A 20,579-nucleotide genomic window follows, 5' to 3' on the forward strand; every position below is an offset into this window, starting at 1 on the left:
GACCCGGGAGCGGCTCCCGGCGTGCAGCCCCCCGGGCCGGATTCCCCCGTCCGGGCCCGCGCTCCCCGGGGCTCTGCCGCCCGGCGCGGGCAGACGAGCGCGGTCTGCGGGTACGAACTTCGGCTGCGGCGCAGGTGAAGCCGGTCCGCACAACGAGCGAGCGGCGCTCGGGGAACCCAGCGGGGGCTGCAGCTCCGGGAGGCGGCGGGGTCGAGCGGCGGGGCCGGCCCCTGCCGCCCCCCGCCGCCCCCGGCCCCGCAGCCCGGCGCACCCCCGCGCTCCCGCCCGGCCGGCCCCGCCCGCCCCGCGCTGGACTCTTCCACCGCGCCGGCCGCAGAGCGGGAGGGGAGCCGGCGGGGTGCGGGAAGGGGCGCTCCCCTGGGCCGAGGCCCGGCGGCGCGGCACAGCCCGGCCCCGCAGGGCAGCTCCGCTCGGGCGGCTCCGCGGCGGCGCCGGGGACGGGCAGCGGGCCGCCGGCGTGGGCGCTCCCCCCCCCACTCCCCGCCCCGTGTCGCGTCCCCCCCCCCCGGCGCGGCGCCGTGGTACGGTCGGCGGGAAGGAGCCGGGGCGGCGGGGCGGCGCGCGGCACTGTGCCGGCGGCTCCGCGGGCGAGGCGGGCAGGGCCGGGCCGGGCCGGGCTGGGCGCTGCTCCGCGCCTCGTCCCTCTCCGTCCTCGGCCTCGTCGCCGTCCTCCGGCGCCTTCCTGCTCGGTGAGTGCTCCTGCCCTTTCCTTCGTGGCTGCTCCCGCCGGTCGGCTCCGCGGGGCTGCCCTTTGCGAGGCGGAGCGTGCTTTCCTGGGGCTCCGCTAGCAGCGGGTGTCTGGCTGCAAGTGAGTTATTGTCTTTTTACTGATTTTTTTTTTTTCCCTTCAGCCTGCCCCTTTGCCCGCTGTTCGCTGCCTTGCTTGGGGTTTGTTTCCCCTCTCGTAATGGGAAGGGGGAAGGCAGCGCGGAGATGCGGCACCGGCGGGACGGGAAACTTTCGCGTTTAAAAGCGGGTGCGGGGTGAAATCCCGTCCCCGCTGCTGCCGTGGGGCCGGGGTTTGACTCCCGGGCTGACCCCGCTCCGCCGCGGGGCTGCGGCAGCCGGTCCCGGCCGGGCCGCCCGGTGCTCGGGACACTTGTAACGCTGGTCCGGGGCGGGGGCTGGCGCGGAGGGGCGTCCGCAAAGCCACCGGAGCGGTGGCGGGTTACGTTGCGTCTCCCGTAAAGCAGCAGCCCTCGGCTCCTCGGGAGAGGGTCCCCTCGGGCGGGCTGGAAGCTTCTTGAGGGGCTCCGCGCCGCCGGCACCGGCTGACGAGCCCGGCCGGTCCCGCCCCGGCTGGAGCCGCAGCCGGCAGCGCGGATTGTGCCCCGGTAGCCCAGGGGCTTCGGCACACGCTCCTCAGCGTGTCGGTGTTGAGCCCCGCGGTCGCTTAAAAGGCGATTTTCTAGCATTTGGGAATGTTATCTGTCGCGAATATGTTAGGGTTGGTGATTTCTCGAAGCGTTTGAGGTGATGCTTGAAACTCCGGCTGGTACGCCAGGCTGCTCTCAGCACGGCTTCGGCTAGCCGGGTGGCAACCAGTAAGTTTCGGCTGTGGCTTTGTGTTTACAAGGGTGGTCCTGCGGCTGATTTCGTTTATGATGAGAGAGCCCGGAAAGCTGGGGTGTGAACTGCCTGTACGGAGAACAGTGTGGATGTGCACCTCTGTTTTCCTGACTGTGCTTCGAGTGTCATTCTCCAGTTTGTTTGCTGGCGTGGGGAGGACCTGGGCTGGGGCAAAGCCAGGGAACCAGCCTGCGCTGGGCTGCAGGCTCCCGGGGCTTTCCCGCGTTCCGGCAGCCGCTGTGTTTTCTGGTAGCTCTTCTGCTCAGGCTTTAGTGGAGACTGAAGTCGATAGCATCACGGTTGACTTTTGCTGACTTTCGAGGCCAGAAAAAAAAGACCCTCTTACTTCATATTAAGGACGTCATTGCTGTCTTTCCCCTGCAAATGAATACCGTAAGGTAATCGATAGCCGGTGCCAGGGTTTGCCGGGGTGGGCAGTGCCTGTCTGCCGCTGCCGGTGGCTTCTCCGGAGCTGGCAGCAGCAGCGCAAGCATTGGGACTGGTGCTTGCTGTGGACCTCGGCGTCCAGGCCGAGCCTGTTTTCCTTGGCTTTGGGCAGTGCCGGCTGCCATCGCAGAGGAGCAGTCGTGGGGTGGAAGGTGTAGGCTGTGTTGCAGGAGCTCTGGATTGTCTCTGCTGTAAAGAGGAAGCCGGATCTCTTCTACAGGTGCTTCCACTCTTGCTTTCCCTTTCTCAGTTGAGAAAGGCGGAGGCGGTACTTCCACTTGTATTTTGTCCTGTCCTTTAGTCTGCGGTTTGTTCTGATTTGGGCTCTTTGCATTATTTTCTCCTCAGGTAAAGATAGGGACGGAGTTTGTTTTCTAAGCAACGCCAGCAGCAGAGCTCCTGGATGAGGAGCCTGAGCTGACTGGGTGTAAAGGGAAGGACTGCCTTTTTCTGATCCTCACCGGTGACCAGGGAGATAAGGAGCCTGTGTCATCAGCACAACCTCAGGGTAAACCACGGCGACGTGGCTCTGTAGCATCCTTTATGGGCTGCCTACTCGCAGTGACAACTTGTCACAAGGTTTATTGCTCACATTCCTGGAAGTCTTTTTATGGCTCTTGTTTTTGGTGAGCGGCGTTCGGCTTGGCTGCGTGTGATACCTTTCTTCATGAGGTGCATATGTTAAGATAGATGCTCATTTAGTTCACCGTGCTGTGCCTGTGAAGGATTGCCTGTATTTTACTTCTGTCAAGCTAACGTTGTAGATGGATTTCAGGGGAATGGCAAAGCAGAAGAAGGTGGGTCTCCTAAGAACCACTTTCTTTAAAAAAGGCAGATAATAGGCAGTGAATTTTGGAAGGATGTTTTATTTAAGGATTGTAAAGAGAAGATTAAAGCTCTTGACAGAGAACAATTTATGTGGAATAAGTGATGGGACTTGATCATTCAGAAAAATAAGACACGAACATGTTCCCAGCACCAAGAGAGCTTTCAGCTCTCCTTGTCCCAAATTATTCAATAAAAGCAACAGAACTTCTTTGATTTGAGTTCTTTATTGATGGCTGCATAAGGAGTTTTCAGATCTAGAAGTAAACTTGCATCTACTCAAAGAAAATGGCCTACGCATATAAAAATCTTTGATACGCTAAAGGTACTGCAGAGTTATCCAGTATGTTATTTATAGGTATTAGAGGTAGCTGTGTCTGTCTTGAAGAGAACCGCAGCTTTTCTTTCCTTGCCCCCTCCCACTAAGTTACCGTCTTGCCTGGCACAGGGCTGTGTCCCTGCGTTGGAAGAAGCACAAAGGCATTGCTTGCAGAATCACTGAAACGAAGAGGGTTTGTGGAGGGGAGAAGAAACAAGGAAGCAAATTGTGGGCCCAAGTTTTGATTCCAAAACAAGTTGCTCATTCTTTTCACAGCTTGAGGTTTGTGATGGAAAGGTTGAAAATGCCCAGCAAGAAAAAACATGCTAGAAAAAAAATCTGAAATAAGCTAAACAGAGTGAAATTCAGAATAAACTGTCATCAGAGAGTGTTTATAAACCTTCTGGAGAAAAGGGAGGGAGAAACCATTCGGATCTATAACAAGTTCTTTTTTATAACTGTAGAGCTTTAATTATATCGTTTAAAAAAAAAAAATCCTAATTGTGTGCTTTTTATACCTGTGTTGGTAGTTGAGGCTAAATCTGCAGAATTCATGCTGATCCGGGTAATCTGAATCAAGCTGAATAGCAAAGAGGCTCTTAGGAGAATCTGAAACCCAGGAGGCATTTTTCAGACCTGAGTTATGTCACTTTTTTTAGAGGTGCCTCAGGCAATTGCATTTTAAGAAGACAAAGCTTTTGTTTTCAAGCTGGCCTAGAAAAATGCCAAGGATGAATCCAAAGTAAAGGCTTTCAGAAGTTGTCATTTGTGATTAAGTTGATCTTGCTGTTGTGCACAAGAATTCTGCTGCCTTCCTCGCTGTGGTGTGAACTGTGTCTATTTTTATTTTTGCCACCGGTCCTAGTGTGCCTGTTTGATTCGAGTGAGTAATATTACATGGTGGTTCTCACCTGAAAGTGTGTATTTAATTAGAAGGTCAGGTGTCTGCTAGCTCCATCTCTGATAGAAAATTAGTTGTATGTGCTTTGCAAAAGGCAGAACTGAGGTGACACCAGGGCAGAGATTGATTTGGCACCGGTGTTTTGCAGAATTAACATCTGCTTGTAAGTGTCTAGTTTTGCATTTAAGGTGCTGGAACTATCGAAGCCAAGGCTTGTAATAATGAGCAAAGACTTTTCTTTTGCATGTCTTAGGAAATCCTCAGCTTGTGTGGAGACAAGAAGGGTGCATGCAAATAGTGAATCTAAAGCTTTTCTTGCGGCTTCTTGTGTTTCTTGCAGCTTAAAACAATCAGAAATAGTATCCTGTTGTTGCCAGGCTGTGGGCAAACAAGAGGAGCTACTTCTGTGGAGCCTGAGACGGGGGACAGCGTGCAGGATATAACAGATGATGCTGAAGCATGGATGTGGAAAGGTATATCGCCTGCAATCTATAGTTTTGTAAGCTCCCAGTGAGGTCCTTCTTGTTTAAGAAAGGTGAAATACTGGGAGTATTGTAACGACTTCCTTTTCTTAAATAAAATAGGAACAGGTTTCGTCTTAAAATCTGACCGTCTTAAAGCAGCATTGGCCTTATAAACAGCATCTGAGGCTGTATGGCCCGGGCGGGAGGTATCCCCGGAGTTAACCTCACCTCCAGAGACAACTGCTTTCTGTAGCTGTGCCTGCCTTTGTTCTGGATATCCAGGGAAAGGCTATAAGGGTGGCATGAGTCATCTTTTTGGCTCTTGTATAACACTGTTTAACACAAACAATCCTGTTTGTTCTGCTTACTGGGGTCTCTTGTATCTTCCAACATGAAGAGAGCCGGGAGTGGATGTGCCCTCTCCAGGGGGGACCTGATGAGCTGCTGCGGCTGTTCCGGGGGCGGGTGGATCCTGCATCTGTCACTCTGGCACCTAATAATATTTTTTTTAAAAGTAAGCCTCGAGAATATCTTGAAACTAAATACTGACATAGAGCAAGATGCGCCAGGGAGAAGCTCCTGAAGCAAGACTTGGCCTTGCCTCTGTGGGGAAGGTCGTCGTCCCCCCCCCCCCCATTGATTTCAGGGCTTCTGAGCTTTTGCTTCTACCCTGACGCTGGAGCTGAGCGGCAGAATGCCGCACGTGGTTTCAGTAGCATTTCTGCACCTGCAGCAGGGTGTTTCCTTTACTGAACATTCATTTGTAGACTTTGCCAGTGATGTTGCACAACTGTCCTTTTTTTTTGTTCCAAAAAGTCTGGTTTTAAAATAGAAAACATAATGCCAAGGGGTGTTTTTCTAAGAAAACAAGAATGAGGTAAATAGCATGGGCACCTCTGGGCTATGTCCGTGTGAATTCGGTGATTCCCAGGTGAAGTCTGCAGCATCTTCTGATGTGGTGTGTGGTGGTACTGAACAATAGGCGCTGAAAAGTGGCGTAGCTTTATCTGATGCTTTTGCAAGCAGCTTATATTTCAACAAATACAGCCACAGTGGGAATGAATGGGAACTCATCTTCTGGTTGCTACTACAAGCAGAATAAGAATGGACAGGCTAAATGTGTGAGCAAGAGCAGTAGCTGAGGCAGCGCAGCTCCCTCTCCTGCTCTGTCGGGATTAAGTGGCTCCTGCTGCGTCCTGCCTGCCTTGGACGGAGAACGTCCTTCCACGCGGGGCGTCTGCCTGCCAGCGAGGGTACCGAGACATGGGAATAAGGGTGACGGTTTCTGCCAGAGAAGATACTGTGGAAGCGATGGCGATGGACACTTGTTCTGGAAGCTGGGAATAGATCAACACTCTTACTCATTTTAATGTATGAATTCCTGAGTTCAGGACTAGGCTGGCAAAGGACACAAGGTGGATGGAGGAGGTGGTTGCAGATGTTCCCCACCTGGGCTCTTGATGCCTTTATTAGTCTAAATCTCCTGCTTTCCTTCTGCCTTTAGCAAAATTTTTTTGGAAACTGGTCTTGGGAGCATTTGTGAGAAAAACGCTTCCTTTAGAAGGACATGAGGAGCGCTACTTCTGTCAGCTCCCCTGCACAGGGAGAAAATACCTCTGCTTGGAGGTGGGAGGTCTGTTTGAACTGAACTTGTGGATGAAGCCCACTGCAGCTGCTTCTGTGGGTATCCTCTGACAGCCCACTGGCGGGCGGTGCGGTCCACGTTGCCTTTCACCTGGCCTTCACTCCCTCTTCTCAGCTGCATCCTAGACTTGCCAGGACTTCAGGGTGACTCTCCTGATCCGAGATATGACCCCTATATAGAAGATTGCAGGTGGTTGGTGCTCCAACATAACTGTTTTTTTCTAGGTAGATTTGAGAAACTCTGTGACTGCTCTGGGCCATAACATTGCAGAGCTGGTGGTTCTGCGTGGCCTGACTGAGCGTGTCGCTGCTGGAAGGGCAGCGTTGTGGTGGTTTGGTGGTTCAACAGCTCCTGGTTTCTGTCCCTGTCTGCCTGTAAAACAGGTATTTGCTTGTGACTGTTGGTTCTGCAGCAACGTGCAGTGCTTGCAGCTCTTACCAACCGAAAGCCCTGCAGGGCATCTTTCGGGAGTTGGTAAGAGCTATAAGCACTGCAGAAACCCTCTTGAGCCCCTCTAGTAACTTAGGCTTCATGTTTAAATTTTTTTTAGCTCTCGCTCCAGAACTTAGTCTTGTGTGCAACTCTTATTCATGCTCATGCATTTCACCAGGCCAGTAAAACTTTGCCATGCAGGCATACTGCTGACATCTGTGCTGGGTTTGAGAGGTCGCACGCGCTCTCCCCCAGCCTGGTACCGGAGCCCAGGCACAGAGCTCCCCACGTTGCTGCGGGCGGTGCGTCTCTGCAGACACAGACGTGGGTTGCTGTAGGTCATGTCACAAGGATGGGGACCTAGACCATGGAACTGGCTGTGTTTGTAAAACTACTGGAAAATCCTTGGTACAGCTAAGCACATGCAGCCAGTGCCCTTTCCTTACCTCCAGTAGCATCTCGGCACTCATGCGGCACGCGTGATGAAGAGAAACATCCCATGGTAGCTTCCACTGGAAGGAGGCCCTGTGACGCTAATGCTGTTGAACAGCTTCACCAGCTCATGGGGAATGGCTGCTGCCACTGATACACATCAAAGGTGGGCTTTCTATTTTTTCCTCTTAATTAGGAGTGGAGTGCTTTCCTGCAGATGGGCTCCCCAGCCATTAGACTGTGGTATAAACAGCATTTTCAGGGAGGGCACGTTAATAAGCCAGAGTTTGCTAATACCTCCTGTGAGCAGAACCACACCTCGTGGTAGGAGAGAGGCAGGAAGGGCTTAGATGATTTTAATTAAAGTTGTTGTGACGAAGAAATTAAATTTGGTCTCTTGCCCCCCTCGTAGTACGAGGGGAGAGAGCTCAGCCTCTCTGAACTGAGCTATTAGCTGCCTTCTGTTTGCCTAGGAAAAAAAAGCAATTTCTTTGTCAGCCTTTGCCCTGGCTCCTGGGTACTGATTGCTTGTTTATTTTCAGCAGCTCCCCAAATCGCTTTGAAGATGGACTTAAACATTGATAATCTCTTACAGTCCTTCATCTTTCATTCTGCTAGCAGACATTACAAAAGGTATCTTAAGTTACCTCTTTTCCCCAAATGAACAGGCTGTGTACATGGTCCAGGAGAATAAAGCTCTTTCAGCCAAAGTATAAATCTACCCACGTCTCTGCTCCCATGCTTTGCTCCCGCTTCTCCTGGATTCACTTTCCAGCCCAGTCTGGAAAGCAGCAGGGGTTCCGGGAAAGAAAGAAGTCCAAGTGCTACTTAATTTCAAGGCAAAAGCTACCAGTGTTCCGTTTGAGCAGGATCCTGTTTCGAAGCGGCTTGCTCTCCCCCTGTTGCAACAGCGGGCTCTTTCCCTTGCGTGCTGCTCGCTGAGGAGGGACGGCAGGGCTCTGCTGGGTGATGCTGTGCGGCCGGAGGGATGCGGCGGTGAAACGATGCCTGGCACTGGTAGCTGCTGGCAGGGTAGTTTGGAGAAGAAACTTTGGTTCCCTTCCTTCCTTTCCTGTTTGAGCACTGAGACCTGGCAGGGCTGGGAAAAAATACCCTGCAACAGCAGAGCGTTTATTCTGTGTAAACCAGGCAGGAGACAGTGGAGGTGGCTAATTCAGTGCAGCAAAGCCCCGAAGCTGCAGTTGAACAGGAAGCGAGATTTATTAAATCATTACATAGCGTGCTTCTGATGGTTACTTTATGCGGATACTTTTTTTGTTAGCGCTTAAATGGCTCGTACCAGCCTCTTTCCTGAGTTAACCTGCAAGGGAGCACATTACTGGCGTGTTACGTAGATGCACGATCACCCCTGTTCCTGCAGCGTGTTCCAGAATGCCGGGGAGAGGAGCTGCTGGAGGGCGCAGGGTGCGGAGGCGGCTGCCCAGCGGCAGGGTGCTGAGCAGATGGGTGGTGCGGTGGGGGAAGAGGCCGTGTGTGTGCTTGTGACACAGGCTGTCCTCTGCATTCATTGCTTTTATTATCATTTCCTTCTGCAGTTCAATTTGCAGATGCCGTATCATCATCCAGTTTTGTGTGCTTCTATGCCTGTTCAAATACTGATTTGCAAGAAGAGGAAAAACGCAGTGCTTGTGACCTCAGAATGAAGAGATTTCAGCCATATATGTAGCATAAACATCTCTATTTTAGTTGTGAGGTATTGGTGCATGGGATTCTGGCTCAGCAAGTCACAGGCTTTCACCCATTACGTCAGGCGAGTGATTGATAGCTTGCCCCAAGTCTTCACAGCCGGGTTGCCAATGTATGGGGGGTAAATATTGTACGTTTACACAAAGCCTTTTCTCTAGAAGTCCCAAAAACGGGGATGAACTCCATGCTTCAGCAGGCCACTGGGGCTGAAAAGTTGGCACATCTTGGGGCAAAACGCAGTTGGACAAAGCAGCCCAGCAATAGCTTATAAATATAGGCACTTTTAAATTTCTTTCCTTGGTTGTGACAGAAGCATTACCGCAACCTGCAGCGATGAGAGTGATGTGAGTGAGAACGCTTTGTGCAACGATGGAAAACAGCCATTAGATCCCCTGAGTTAGTCTTTGAGAGAAGAAAACGCTTTGGGAAGTTCGTGCCCTCTGCCTGTGCTGGACTGTTGTCCTGTCTGTAAGAAACAGGCTGGTCCTGATGAGGTGCTTGTGCCTGATTGCAGTGGGCGAGGACTTCTGCTTCTAGTGGCTGGCTTTTAAAATGCCAGCTAAGAGCAGGCAGTACGTTTGGATTTTTTTTTTTCTTACCCTGAAGTTTGCCATCTTTTTATTTTGCCTCCAGAGCCTCACAGTCATGAGCAATGAGAGTCTCTAGCAAGTAGACTAAAGACTAGCTGGTAATAGATGCACACTGATTAATTTGCTTATTTGTGTTTGTTCCTTGAGTTTTGTTTCTATTTGAGGTTTTCCAGTAAGAATAAAGAAGAGCAGGAAGCAATTGATAAGGCTTCCCACTCTCTAGACTCACCACTGTTTGTTGGTTTTAAACAAATATGAAAAAAATTGGAGGACTTGCTAGCCAGTCTTTGACATCTTTCCACGCAGTAAGATAGTATCTGAAGCTCTCTGCATGTAGCTAGAGAGAAGTAGCTGTGGCTCTGGAGTTTATGCTCTAAATATATAAAAGGTAGGAGGGCATGTGACTTGGCCTGGCCTTGGGTGGTAGCAGAGCTGGGAATAAGGCCAGGTCTCCTTGCTCCCAGTTTGCGCTCTTGGCTGTTCATTACACTGCTCTGTTGTGCCTCCTCCCTCAAAACCTGCCTGCAAAAATCTGACTTGCAGCCGAAGTAGTCGACAGTGTCTTGTGTGCCTGAGCCCAGCCTTCCGAGCCCGCTGCCTCTCCCTGCGATTCCCATTCCTAGGGGCTTTACCCTGTCGCAGCTGATTCTCTCAGAGAGGACTGGACTCTGGGAAATGCATGGCATGTGATATTTAGCTCGGTGCTGGAGCATAGCAGCCATTTTTGCAAGGCTTAGTGTTGGCTTGCCAGGAGGTAACCCTCTGCTGGGCACCTTCCTTGCTAGGAACATGGTGGGTCTGGCTGGAGTGCCTTAATTTTGCTTCATATTGCTGCATCCACTTATTTTCCTACTTTTTTGTCTCAAGATTAAACTCTGGGATTCTCTTGTGACAACAGACACCTAATGCACTTGGGCTTTTGATAGGCCATCTGGATGCTGCAGAAGCGTGCAGCTTATTAAAATGAAGGTGGTTTGCACTAGTGCTGGAGTGACGCGGTTCTCGCCTGATTCAGGAGATGCAGTGCTCTGTTCCTGCACTTGTGCCGTTAACCATCGTGCAGAGCTGCGAGGGTCCCTGTGGGACAGATGTCGATCCTTCAGACTCCTGCCCAAAGTTACTGGTGCTTTCAGTCTTGGTAACAAAAGCTGTGTCTTAAACAATCTTGAAAATGATCTGTTGAAAAGCATCTTTAGAAAAAAAGATGGATGTGGTGATACTGAGTTCCAGTCTGGAGCCTGGTGCAGCACTCCTGTGTACAGCTGGCTTTTGTTCCTGCACGTTTCCAGGAAAAGCAGGTGGTGTTTAATTTTTTTGCATTAAAAAAAAGTAATCTATGGAGTGCTATGTGAGGCTACTCACATCTGTGCACTCTATGTAGGTCAGATGTGCATTCACTTCTTCATGAAGACTAAACTTGACAACATTTCCTTTCTGCAACCAGGGAGGGAGAATCACAAAATTCACATGCCAACTCCATAGGGAATGCCCTTAAGGGAAGACCCCAAAGGGGACACACATGCAGGTGAAGTATGTTAGATTTACCATGTGCTTCAGGTTTGTGACAATGAGCTTTATTGATGAAAGATTTATCTAAGCTGTGTATCCAGGAGTGTCATATCAGATTAGCTTTACAGTTCAAAATACTAAATGCTTCTGTGCCATGCTTCCAGCAGATGCCTCTTGCTTTGCTCTGAATAAAAGGCCTGCTTCCTAATCTCTGAAGCCGGTGTTTCTACTGCTGTATTTCTTAAAATGCAAATCGTTCTCCCTCTCCTTCCTTCCCTGCAGCCAATCCTGTTCTGATATTTCTTGACCTGTTCTCACTCAGGCTGTGGTGGAGGATAAAATGAGTTGAAAACAGACAACCTGTCTTGCCCAGAAGCATGTTAGGAACCTGATCTAACACACTTGAAAATGGTTGAGAGTCTCCCTTTGCTTTGATGGACATGGCCTCGGATCCAGATACATTTGGTCTTGTGGAAGATGCTCTCCTAGGGTAAAATTAGTGGGGATCAAAGATACGGTTCCTACTAATCTCCCCCCTTGAGCATCGTCCTCTGATCTCCTTAGTTCGACTCAGTCCATGGAGTAGGTGACCTAAACCAGTCCAGCTGGTTTCTACATGTTGGGGAGTTTCTTTGCCTTCAGTCCTGAAGGTATGTGATCATGTAAGAACATTCCTTCTCACAGAAGGAAGCTCTTAGCTTTGCGGAGGAAAAACTTGAAAATGTGACTCCATGGGACACTAAACATCGATTAAAAACAGACAAATAGAGGATGTAGGGTTTATTTTAAAGCTGAAGAGGGAACTGGCTCTGCTACCCCAATTATTTTTCCTCAGCTAAGATGACCTTGGAAGTGACCACGATTGAAATGGTGGCAGAGGAGGATCAGAGTAGATGAAAATTAATATGTGAATGTCCTGATGCAATCCAATGCAGTGTGGAAGATATTTCTGGTATTAAAGTTGATCTGCCTGTTCTACAGGACTATCAAGAAACATTTGAAGTGAAAGAAGGGCTGCACCTGTCACCACCTCCTTCAGCAAATGACTAGCATCTGCAAGCAAAGGAACATCATCTACAGCTCTTCCTTCAGCAAATGAATGATGGCCTAAAGGCACTACCAGCTTCCTAAGAGACTCGAAACTGGACATGAAGTTCTGTACTCTGAAGCAGCTGAATGAGTAGCCAGCACTTCAGGACCTCTCAGCAATGAGCAGATCCTAGTGACTTGAACGGTAAATTGTAGTTGGTGGTCAACCTGAAGCGGACTTGACTGTGACTGACCTCTGGATTTAGGAGCATGGGTCTTGGAAACTGGGTGGGGGTTGTAAGATGCCTCCAGTGTGGGGATGTGGACTGTGGGCTTCATGGAGTTGCTCCAAGTTGCTTGGAAAAGAGGAGTGCTGGAGCACTTGAAGGGAAATCGGAGTAAAACTTCTGTCTGTCCTATTCTGCAAGAACTCTAGTTGGAATCCTCATTCTCAGTGTGAACTATGTGAAGTGAGAGTGTGAGGACATCTTGGGACAGATCTCTCTGCTGGAGAGACCACCCTGCTAATTGCTGTTTTGCTGTGCTCAGCAGAAGTCAAAGGATGAGATGTTTCCTATGGCTGCTGTTTCCCTTATTCCTAAATAAGATGACCGGTGCATTGTTAGGGAAGCTCCTGAGTGCAACTCAAGTCCCTGCTGACCAACTGAAACGAAGAGGAAACTAAAGAAATCCCTATTGTCACAACATATATATATTATTTTTTTTTTTACCTTCGAAAGGAAAATGTGCTGCTGAGTCAGGAGACCCACTGGGAAATTGGTTCAGCTTGTTTTGGGCAGAAGGTGAGCTCAGATGCAGTGGCGACAGTGGCGGTTTAAAATAAAGGCAGAGATCAGAGCGGTGTACAAATCTGCTGTGCTGTTGTCTCTGGTTTATGTATGAGCACAGAAATGGAGTCCCCAGAGCTGTCGGGTGTCTCTCAGCTATTCTGGTTATGAAGCAAACAGAGAAGCTGAAGTGTTTTGCAGTTTTCTCCTGACTTAATTTTAAAACCAGGGTGTGAACTCCTTATTTTCAGAGAATAAAAAAGGGAGGGAGGAAGAATGCTGTTCCCTGTCCTGCATTTACATAAGAAGTGAAATTACTTGTTTTGACCAAAACAGTCATCTTGAACATTTTCATGGCAATAAGTCCTCTTGAGAAAGGTTTGGATGAAGTTTGTGCTTCAAGGGGAGTGAGCCTGGCTGAGCCTTCCAGCAGCTTGACAAAGCCTTTATTACTTTCATGTAAATTCAGAGTTAGATGGGAGAAGATGGGTTAAGGCTGAGTTCAGGCGTTGCTAATAGCCTCCAAGTTTGGAGGAGAAAAGGATTTTGGTAGGCTTGTGCATTCATTAGGACCTCTAGCCATGGATTGAGTGACCATTGCTTTGCCTGGTTTGTGAAGAATTGACTCGCTTTTCAAACGTTGGGGTTGGTTTTCTCCTAGCAAAGACCTTTGGCTTGAAAGTCTCAGTTGCCAAATGTACTAAAGCTCAGGTGCTGGAAAACGCAGCCTTTGGTGTACAGACACTTTCAAGACATCTGTCCCTTACTGTGGCCGTGGCTGCCTCTTTGGCACTGCTCTGGATCCGGACGAGCGAGTGAAGCCCGGCTCCGTGTGCTACCAGTCCGGTGGTGGTGGTGCACACAGGCTGTGGTTGCCACTGGGGTGGTGGGCACCATCTTGCTCGAAGGAACCCAGTGACCAGAGAGCCTCTCCCAGCCCAGAGACCGGGCACGGCTGGTCAAGGCAGCCAGCCCTGTGGCTCTGTTGGAAAGCAGTGTTTGTGTGACACTTGGAGGCAGGTAGCCTTGCATCAAGCGTACTCCTAATTACTGGATGGGTTGGCCTCCAGGACCAAGCTGCTTCTCAGGCAGCCCATGTGTTCTCTCACTCCTTATAACTAGAAGGAGATCAGTCCTGTACTTGAGCTGTTGGAATGATTTCCCTGACAGCCAAATATGACATCTCGAGTAGAGCAACAAGGCCATAGAGGTCCTAGGACTGTCAAAAGTCTACTAAACTCTGCCCTGTATCCCGCCAGCCATGCTGTATGCCTCCAGCCCTGCTCTACGAGAGGAATGTATTAACCTTCTGCAGTTATTTTCTGTCTGGCTGCTCCTTGTCCAAAGCAGCCAAGGCAGTGCAAGGCTGTGTAGGAATTGGGGTGAAACAGCCCCTGCCCTTGAGGCTGCCTTTGGGACTGGGCTCTACACCCTGCCTAGCTATAGAGCCTTTGCATACGTAGCCTCTCCGTTGGAGCTGAATGCATCCCTGTTGCTGATTCAGGAGCAAACAGTCATGGTCCGAGTTCAGGAGGCACTTTGTGGTCCAGCTCTTCATTGAGGTTGTCCCCATTAGCTTGTGGTATTAAAAGAAAGTAAAAGTTCAGATGCGGTGCTGGGCTGGGAGTCCTGTCTGCCAGCGCTGTCCTCCTGCCAGCCCTTCTGCTGATACGCCAACGTGCGACCAAGGGTATGCTTTGATTTGCCTCCGTGCACACGCGTATTATTTTGATCTTAAATCATACGGGAATGCCACAAGAGCTGGGAATCCTGTGTCCCCTGCTTGCTCCAGTTTATTAAAATAACACATTCATCAACAATAACTCTTCAAAGCAGTGTGCTCCAGAAGCTGCAGTGCTGTATCATGTATAAAACATGACCCTGTGAAAACCAGCCTGTTCCTCCGTGGGCAGCTTGTAGTTCTGGCCATCCTTGAAATAACGTTCAAAGCAAGGCATCTCCTGTTTGCTTAGCAGAGCCTGAGACTCCTTTAGATAAGAAAATGACACTGGATGTTGTCGATGAGCTCTTATTTGTCCTTTGGAACAGGAATTATTTCCTTACAGATAGCAGCAGTGCCTCCTGTGCTGTGGGATTTAGCTGCAGATTAGCATGAGTTACTTGGCTTAAAGGAAGAAAAAAATATACGCCAGACCAAGCAATTTGACAAAACTTTGTTTTTATCTGTATTGCAGTGACAGTAAGGAGCTCCCCCAGCCTAGACTGAAACTTTCAAGTGCTGGTGATTGTCTGTCTGTCTGTATGTCACCCGGTGCTCCTTGGAAAAGGACTGAGGAGGTGGGAGAAGTAACTTTTTATGCCTTGTAAAGAGGGAGAAGTGCAATGGTTTCATGACAACTGAATGACGTAAACTGGGGAGGGCTCAGAAGTTGTGTGTGAAACTTTGGTAGGAGCCCTGCACATCTGTACTGTCCCACCACAATTGCTCATTGCCCTTGGGTGGAATTTCATGTATTTCAAGGTAATAATCTGGCACAACCAGCTAAAAAGTTGAATCGAAAAACATTCTTCCTACTTGTGGTATTCCCTGAGTAAAATATCTTTCATTAACCTTTTGTTCTCCGCAGACACATCTCACATTTTTGATGTTTTTGCTACCCTTTTCTGTTCCAAGATAAACTCTCCCCAAATAACAAGTGGTCTCATGATTTCAAATTCTGTTTTGTTTTTTGTGTTGCGCTTTTCTTTCCCTTCTGCCTTTTGCTGCCTGAACTTCTCCAGGGATCTTTTTTAAAGATTTATTCTGCAAGATTTATTCTTGCAGCCATTTTAGCAAGATGGCTAGCAGCGGACTTGGGAAAAAAAAAAAAAAAAATCCTTGGAATTTCACATCGCTTGACCTCAGGAGCTCTAAGTGTCAAAAACGCAATAATAAACACTGCCACATCTCAGAAGGTGGTGGGAGCTGGTGACCCTGTACTTTGTGTTGGAGAGACTTGTACTGCAATTCCAGGTTCCTGCTGCAGAGGTGCCTGCTGGTCTCTTTAAAATGCCGTGCTGCACCTTTGCATATGATCAAGGCAAGGGGGTTTAGGTTTATTTTGGGGGGGAAAAAAGTAGCATTCTGTTTTAGGCCTAAAAGCCAATGAAATCCTTGAGGTTCCTTATGGCTCCTCTGTTCCGAGTGCGTTTTAACTTCTGTATACTTGTCTGCTGTTACACCAGCTGTAAAGCAGGTAACAGCAATGATCTTGGAAAGGCAGCACGGGAAAATGATTATGGTAGACATTAAAAAGTTTCATAACCATAGTTTGGGGAGCTTTGCTGGGGTGTCAGAGGAGGATGCATCTTCAGCCTTGCTCTCTGTAGGACCAGCATGTGTCTGTGCTTCGGTATGAAGTGTCTTTTCACACTTTATGGGCACTCCTTGTATCCCTGCTTCCCGTTCAGTTTGGCTACATGCTGTCCGTGAGGGAATTAACAACTTAGGCTGGTGCTCTGATACGTTGTGCAGACTGAGTTGGAGTCTAATGGCCGAATTTCCCGGCTGAGCTGGCGAGCGAGCCCCTCTGGGGTTGGAGGTGCAAGGTGGCTGTTACCACTCCAGTGTCGTGTTCCGATCCGTGGTGATGCTGGTGTGTGTATAATAAATGACTTCAAGAGAGTGACTAAAATGTTGTAGGCCTGATGTCAAGCTTTTTCCACTGTCTTTGCATGGAGCTTCACGTGGCAGTGCGGGAGCAGCATACGTGAAAATGAGCGTAGCTTGGCATTAGAAGCAGTTGTCGTGTCAGGATGATGTTTGAACAGAAGTTGCACGGAGCAGGGTGGATAGCTGGAGAAGGTGCTGGCTTTGATCCAGCCCCAGCCACCACTCGCTGTGCCCTCTTTGGTAGCACAGTTCACCTTGTTCCCGGAAAGGCAGATGGGATGGCAAACAGCAGAGGTGACTCTGATGGTTTCATGGGTGTGACAATGTCCCCTTTCAGAAAACGTGTCAGTGAACACCGCCTGATGTTCATCTTGGTCCGCACCTTAGCTGAAGGAGTTGGGTGACTCTGAGGGCTTTTTGTACAGCTGTGTCTCTTTGGATGTAGTGGTACCTGGACTGTCCTCCTGACCCACACCGTCGATCTGCAGGACTGGGATCCTGTCTGATGGGCGCTAGCACGAAAATGGCAGAGGAAGGTACTATTTGTTGAAGATGTCTGGAGTTGTTGCCTTTATCTCTCTGACAGTCCAATTTGTCTTCAAAACTTGCCAAATTCTTGATCTTCATGGTGGCAGTCTCTTCTGCTCTGGAAGAGAGGTCTCCAGGCCAAATTTGTTATTTGTGTCTCACGTGCCGGAGTAGCTAGCTGGCTGGGCAAGCCCTGTTAGTATTCCGGGGGAATCCTAGCTGTCTCCGTCACTTGCTGCCCGCATTGTGGGCAGGCTGTGATAATCTGCACTGCTATTTCGTTTGCCCGAGGTATGTGTTAGATGTTGGACAGACTGGGGGGCCCAGTGCTCATCCCCAAAGGGCAGTGAGCTCCTGCTGCAGGCAGGGTGTCCAGGCAAGCCACAGTGCAGCTGGTACCAGGCTACCTGTAGAGGCCACGTCGACATGGGAGCCAGGTACGTTATACATAAAGAGGTGTTTCCTTTTATCGAGAAGATTTTATTCGCTATGTAGGTTTTTCATGCCAAAACACTTTTACAGCTGATAAACCAAACTTAGCTCGCTGATATTCTGGTATGAATTGGGAGTAATCCTGATTTAGCTAGAGCTGGTTTGATAGACAATAATGTGATAGAAGAATGCAGCTCTGTGATAAATAGGGCCTTAGTGGGGCAAGAAGAGCAGCAGCCAGTAGACCTGGACCACACTGCTCAAAAGAAACCTTCTGACCTCATGAGGTAGCCTTAATACTTTATTCTTGCAAAAAATCAGGCATCTCCTATTCCTTCTGGACTCTGGTCCAGAGGTTTCCCTGCTCTTTGTTGTACACAAGTTAGACCTTGTATTTCAGGGGCTGGGATAGCTACAAGCTTCTGGGGTGATCCGTGTGCCCCAAGTTTGTGGGGAAATCAGCTTTGTCGCCTCACTGAATTGTGAGAGGCTGATCCCAGCTCAGTAATAGCGTAAGCGAGCTCAAAGAGGTGATCCGCCAAGGAGGACATCCAAGCCCTGAAGGCAGGGCTGAAGGGAGGTTCTTCCACAGGATTCACGCAGCACAGCCCCAGCAGGATTTGCATGCACGTGCTGTTGCAAGAGCTTTGTTTGTTGCTATAATGCTGCTTGGTCCGCACTCAGCTGGACTCGTGCTGCCTGATGTTGTACCAGCAAAGGCAATGGCACTTCCCAAGCCTTTGCTTCACAGTGTTACTTAATTCGTTGTTTTGAATGCACTGGAAGTGTGTGAGTGTCTCTGATGCAAAGCTATTGAAGCCTTTGGAAACTCTCTCACTAGTTTACTAGTTCTTGGATGTGATTCTAGCTGTATATGGAAAATTTGAGGGTAGTCTGCCAAGCCGGTGCAGACTGGCCCGGAGTCCACACGCAGGTGTTCTCTGTTCCCTCTCGTAAGCCTCTTCCCCCAGCATCCGTGAAAAAGGCAGGACGAACCAAACCGATGAGGTTTGAAATGTGCTGTGTTCTCCAGGTGCTTCCTCGTCCCTTTGGCATCTTGGATGTTTTCCATAGTGGAGAGGGTCTACCCTTAGCGCCAGCAGCTTGCTGATGAGCAGAATCTCTGGAATGTGAAATTCAAGAATTAAATCCATCCACACTCGCTGAAGCTCCTGCTGTTCATCCAGGCCAGCTCTGGTCACAGCTGCATCGCTTCTGCTCTTCTTAATGTGTAATGCTGAAAATCCTGAGCTATTTTTGCAACCATGGTTGGTCAAGGAAGAATACTTGATTATTTTTTTAATATACTATTCACCTGCATCTTTAGGGAGGAGAGGGGTTAGTGAAGCTCCATTTCCCTGGGTGTCTTTGTGTTGTGGTTGATAATTATTTTTCAAACTGCCTGTGATGTTGTGAGTTTGGGTTGTTGTAGAGTTTTTTGCAGTTGTCAAAATGTCAATTCTAATGAAAGTCTCCACAGACATGGTGTACCTAAGTGATTTAAGCCTTTAGGCTAAGCAGGCTGCTGATAGCATTTTCAGATGAGTCAGAAAGGTTTGTGTGTGTCTTTTTTTAATATATCTTTGTTTGGTTGGAATATCTTCATCAAAATTGGTTGTTGAACGGGGGTTGTTTTTGCCTTTTTAAAGGCTAAGCTGCTGCCTGTCAACTCGCCACAGAGCTGTTTGGAATTCAGCATCTTACACGGCAGTCACATAGGGGAAAAAGGAAGTGCCTGTGTAATAACAATAATTGAAAATTAATAGTAGATTAAATTAATACATAATTAGAAAACACTAATGCTCTCTGCGAACAAAGGCTGATTCCTATAGGAGCCTTATGAATTGAAGAGGAAAAGTATATGACGCTTTCCCTGGGCCCTGTCTGTTCCAGCCTGCAGATCATTAAAGCAATTATAATTTCACAGAGGTTTGATCCAGAATTGATTTCTTTGTGATAATTCAATTTAGAGGCTTGCTTCCTCCAGGGTAGAAAATGACAGAAGATGAAGTGTATAAATCCTTAGCACTGTCCGCAGGCACGCCTGAAGACTGGCGCCTAGCCAGTGGGGGTTCGCTCCGAAGAATGGTCTTCCTTTGACCGTGTGGTTGGAGTGTTGGACCTCTCGGTGCTTAATTAGGAAATGATCAATATCAGCTTTGTGCCAGGCTGTGTTGTAATAGGGGCTGGGTGGGAGGTGTATCTGGGATGTATACTGGCTTTGGGTCCCTTCATCCTTGCTAGGGAGTGTATCAGGAAAATCTTTGTCCGTCTGTTCCACAGCCCGTGGTGAAAGCTTAGAAGATAATTCATGAGGGTGTTCTACCATGTGAGCCAAACTTGGTGTTTCCCAGCCTGCCAGCTGCTTTGGGTTCATCCCGATGAGCAAAAGCCAATGTAACCTTGTCTATAGCTGGTAGAAGCAGGACAGTTGGCCCCGATGACACAGGGTTAGCTTTATCCATGTGCGAGGTGGATCTTCAGCTCCTCCAGAACGAGGACCACTGATTCAGCCTGGCTCCCCCTTGCTCATCAAGGGGTTTCTTCGCTGGGTCTGGCGGGAGTTGCCTTCTGCTGGCCACCTTCAGTCTGTGGCCGGGGTGGGACAGGCATGCTGTGCTGCCCTTCCCTGGAGCAGGGAGTCGGGGTGGCTCCGCTGCCCGCCCTGCGTCCTCGCTGGAGGCTGAGTGGCCAAAGCCATTTCAGTTGGGCTTAGAGGGCTCTGCAGAGCTGGTCTGGTCTGCAGACTGGTCTGCAGAGCTGGTCTCCTGCTTCCACGTGCCTCCTTACAAGACTGCCAAGGCGGAGGTGCCTGGTATTTTGAGGGACGGAAGGAGGGAGTCCTGTCCGTCACCAGGTCTGCTCCAGGCCTGGCAGATTGTCCTGGGCAGTTCAATGCCAGAGGAGATGTGGACGATGGAACAAGAGAAGCCATGCAGGGAATTAAATGTCACGCGTTACACAGGCTGTGCTGGAGTGCCACTTCCACGTGTGCGTGCACTGATGGCTGTGCCACCTGCGGCACGCTCCTGCCGTAGCGTCTGCCAGGTGTACGCATTGGTGCAGTCTGGTCAGATAAATAGTGCATGTATCTTACGGCTTAATCTGTTGCTTGACTCTTACCTCTACTATCTTTAGATCATCTGCTCTTCTGTAAAACAAAGGCACGTGTAGGATTCTTCTTCCCATGGGTGCAAAGTCAACTGCTCTGGTGCGGAGGGGGATGCAGCCGAGGAGCGGGGCTGCCTCACTCGGCAATCTCCGTGTGCCGTGGAGTAGCCACGCTGGGACGCAGTAACGCGGTGTCTTGCCGCTTTACTCGGGGCAG

At 49.5% G+C, this 20,579-nt stretch overlaps 1 protein-coding gene across 6 annotated transcripts in view; it reads left to right on the forward strand.

The window, feature by feature from the left end:
* Nucleotides 1-558: 558 nt before the first annotated feature.
* The window catches only part of RALY (RALY heterogeneous nuclear ribonucleoprotein), a 140,339-nt gene continuing 120,318 nt past the window's right edge, over nt 559-20,579 (forward strand). For 3 of the 6 annotated variants that reach the window (XM_072879163.1, XM_072879159.1, XM_072879164.1), the window contains exon 1: nt 559-710. The gene's annotated coding sequence lies outside the window, so the exon portion shown is untranslated. Of the gene's footprint in view, nt 830-4,422; nt 4,556-20,579 lie in introns of all 6 variants that reach the window. The other 3 variants (XM_072879162.1, XM_072879160.1, XM_072879161.1) reach the window with 2 other exon arrangements.

Source organism: Ciconia boyciana, chromosome 14 (genome assembly GCF_034638445.1).
Source record: "Ciconia boyciana chromosome 14, ASM3463844v1, whole genome shotgun sequence".
Classification (NCBI taxonomy): Eukaryota; Metazoa; Chordata; class Aves; order Ciconiiformes; family Ciconiidae; genus Ciconia; species Ciconia boyciana.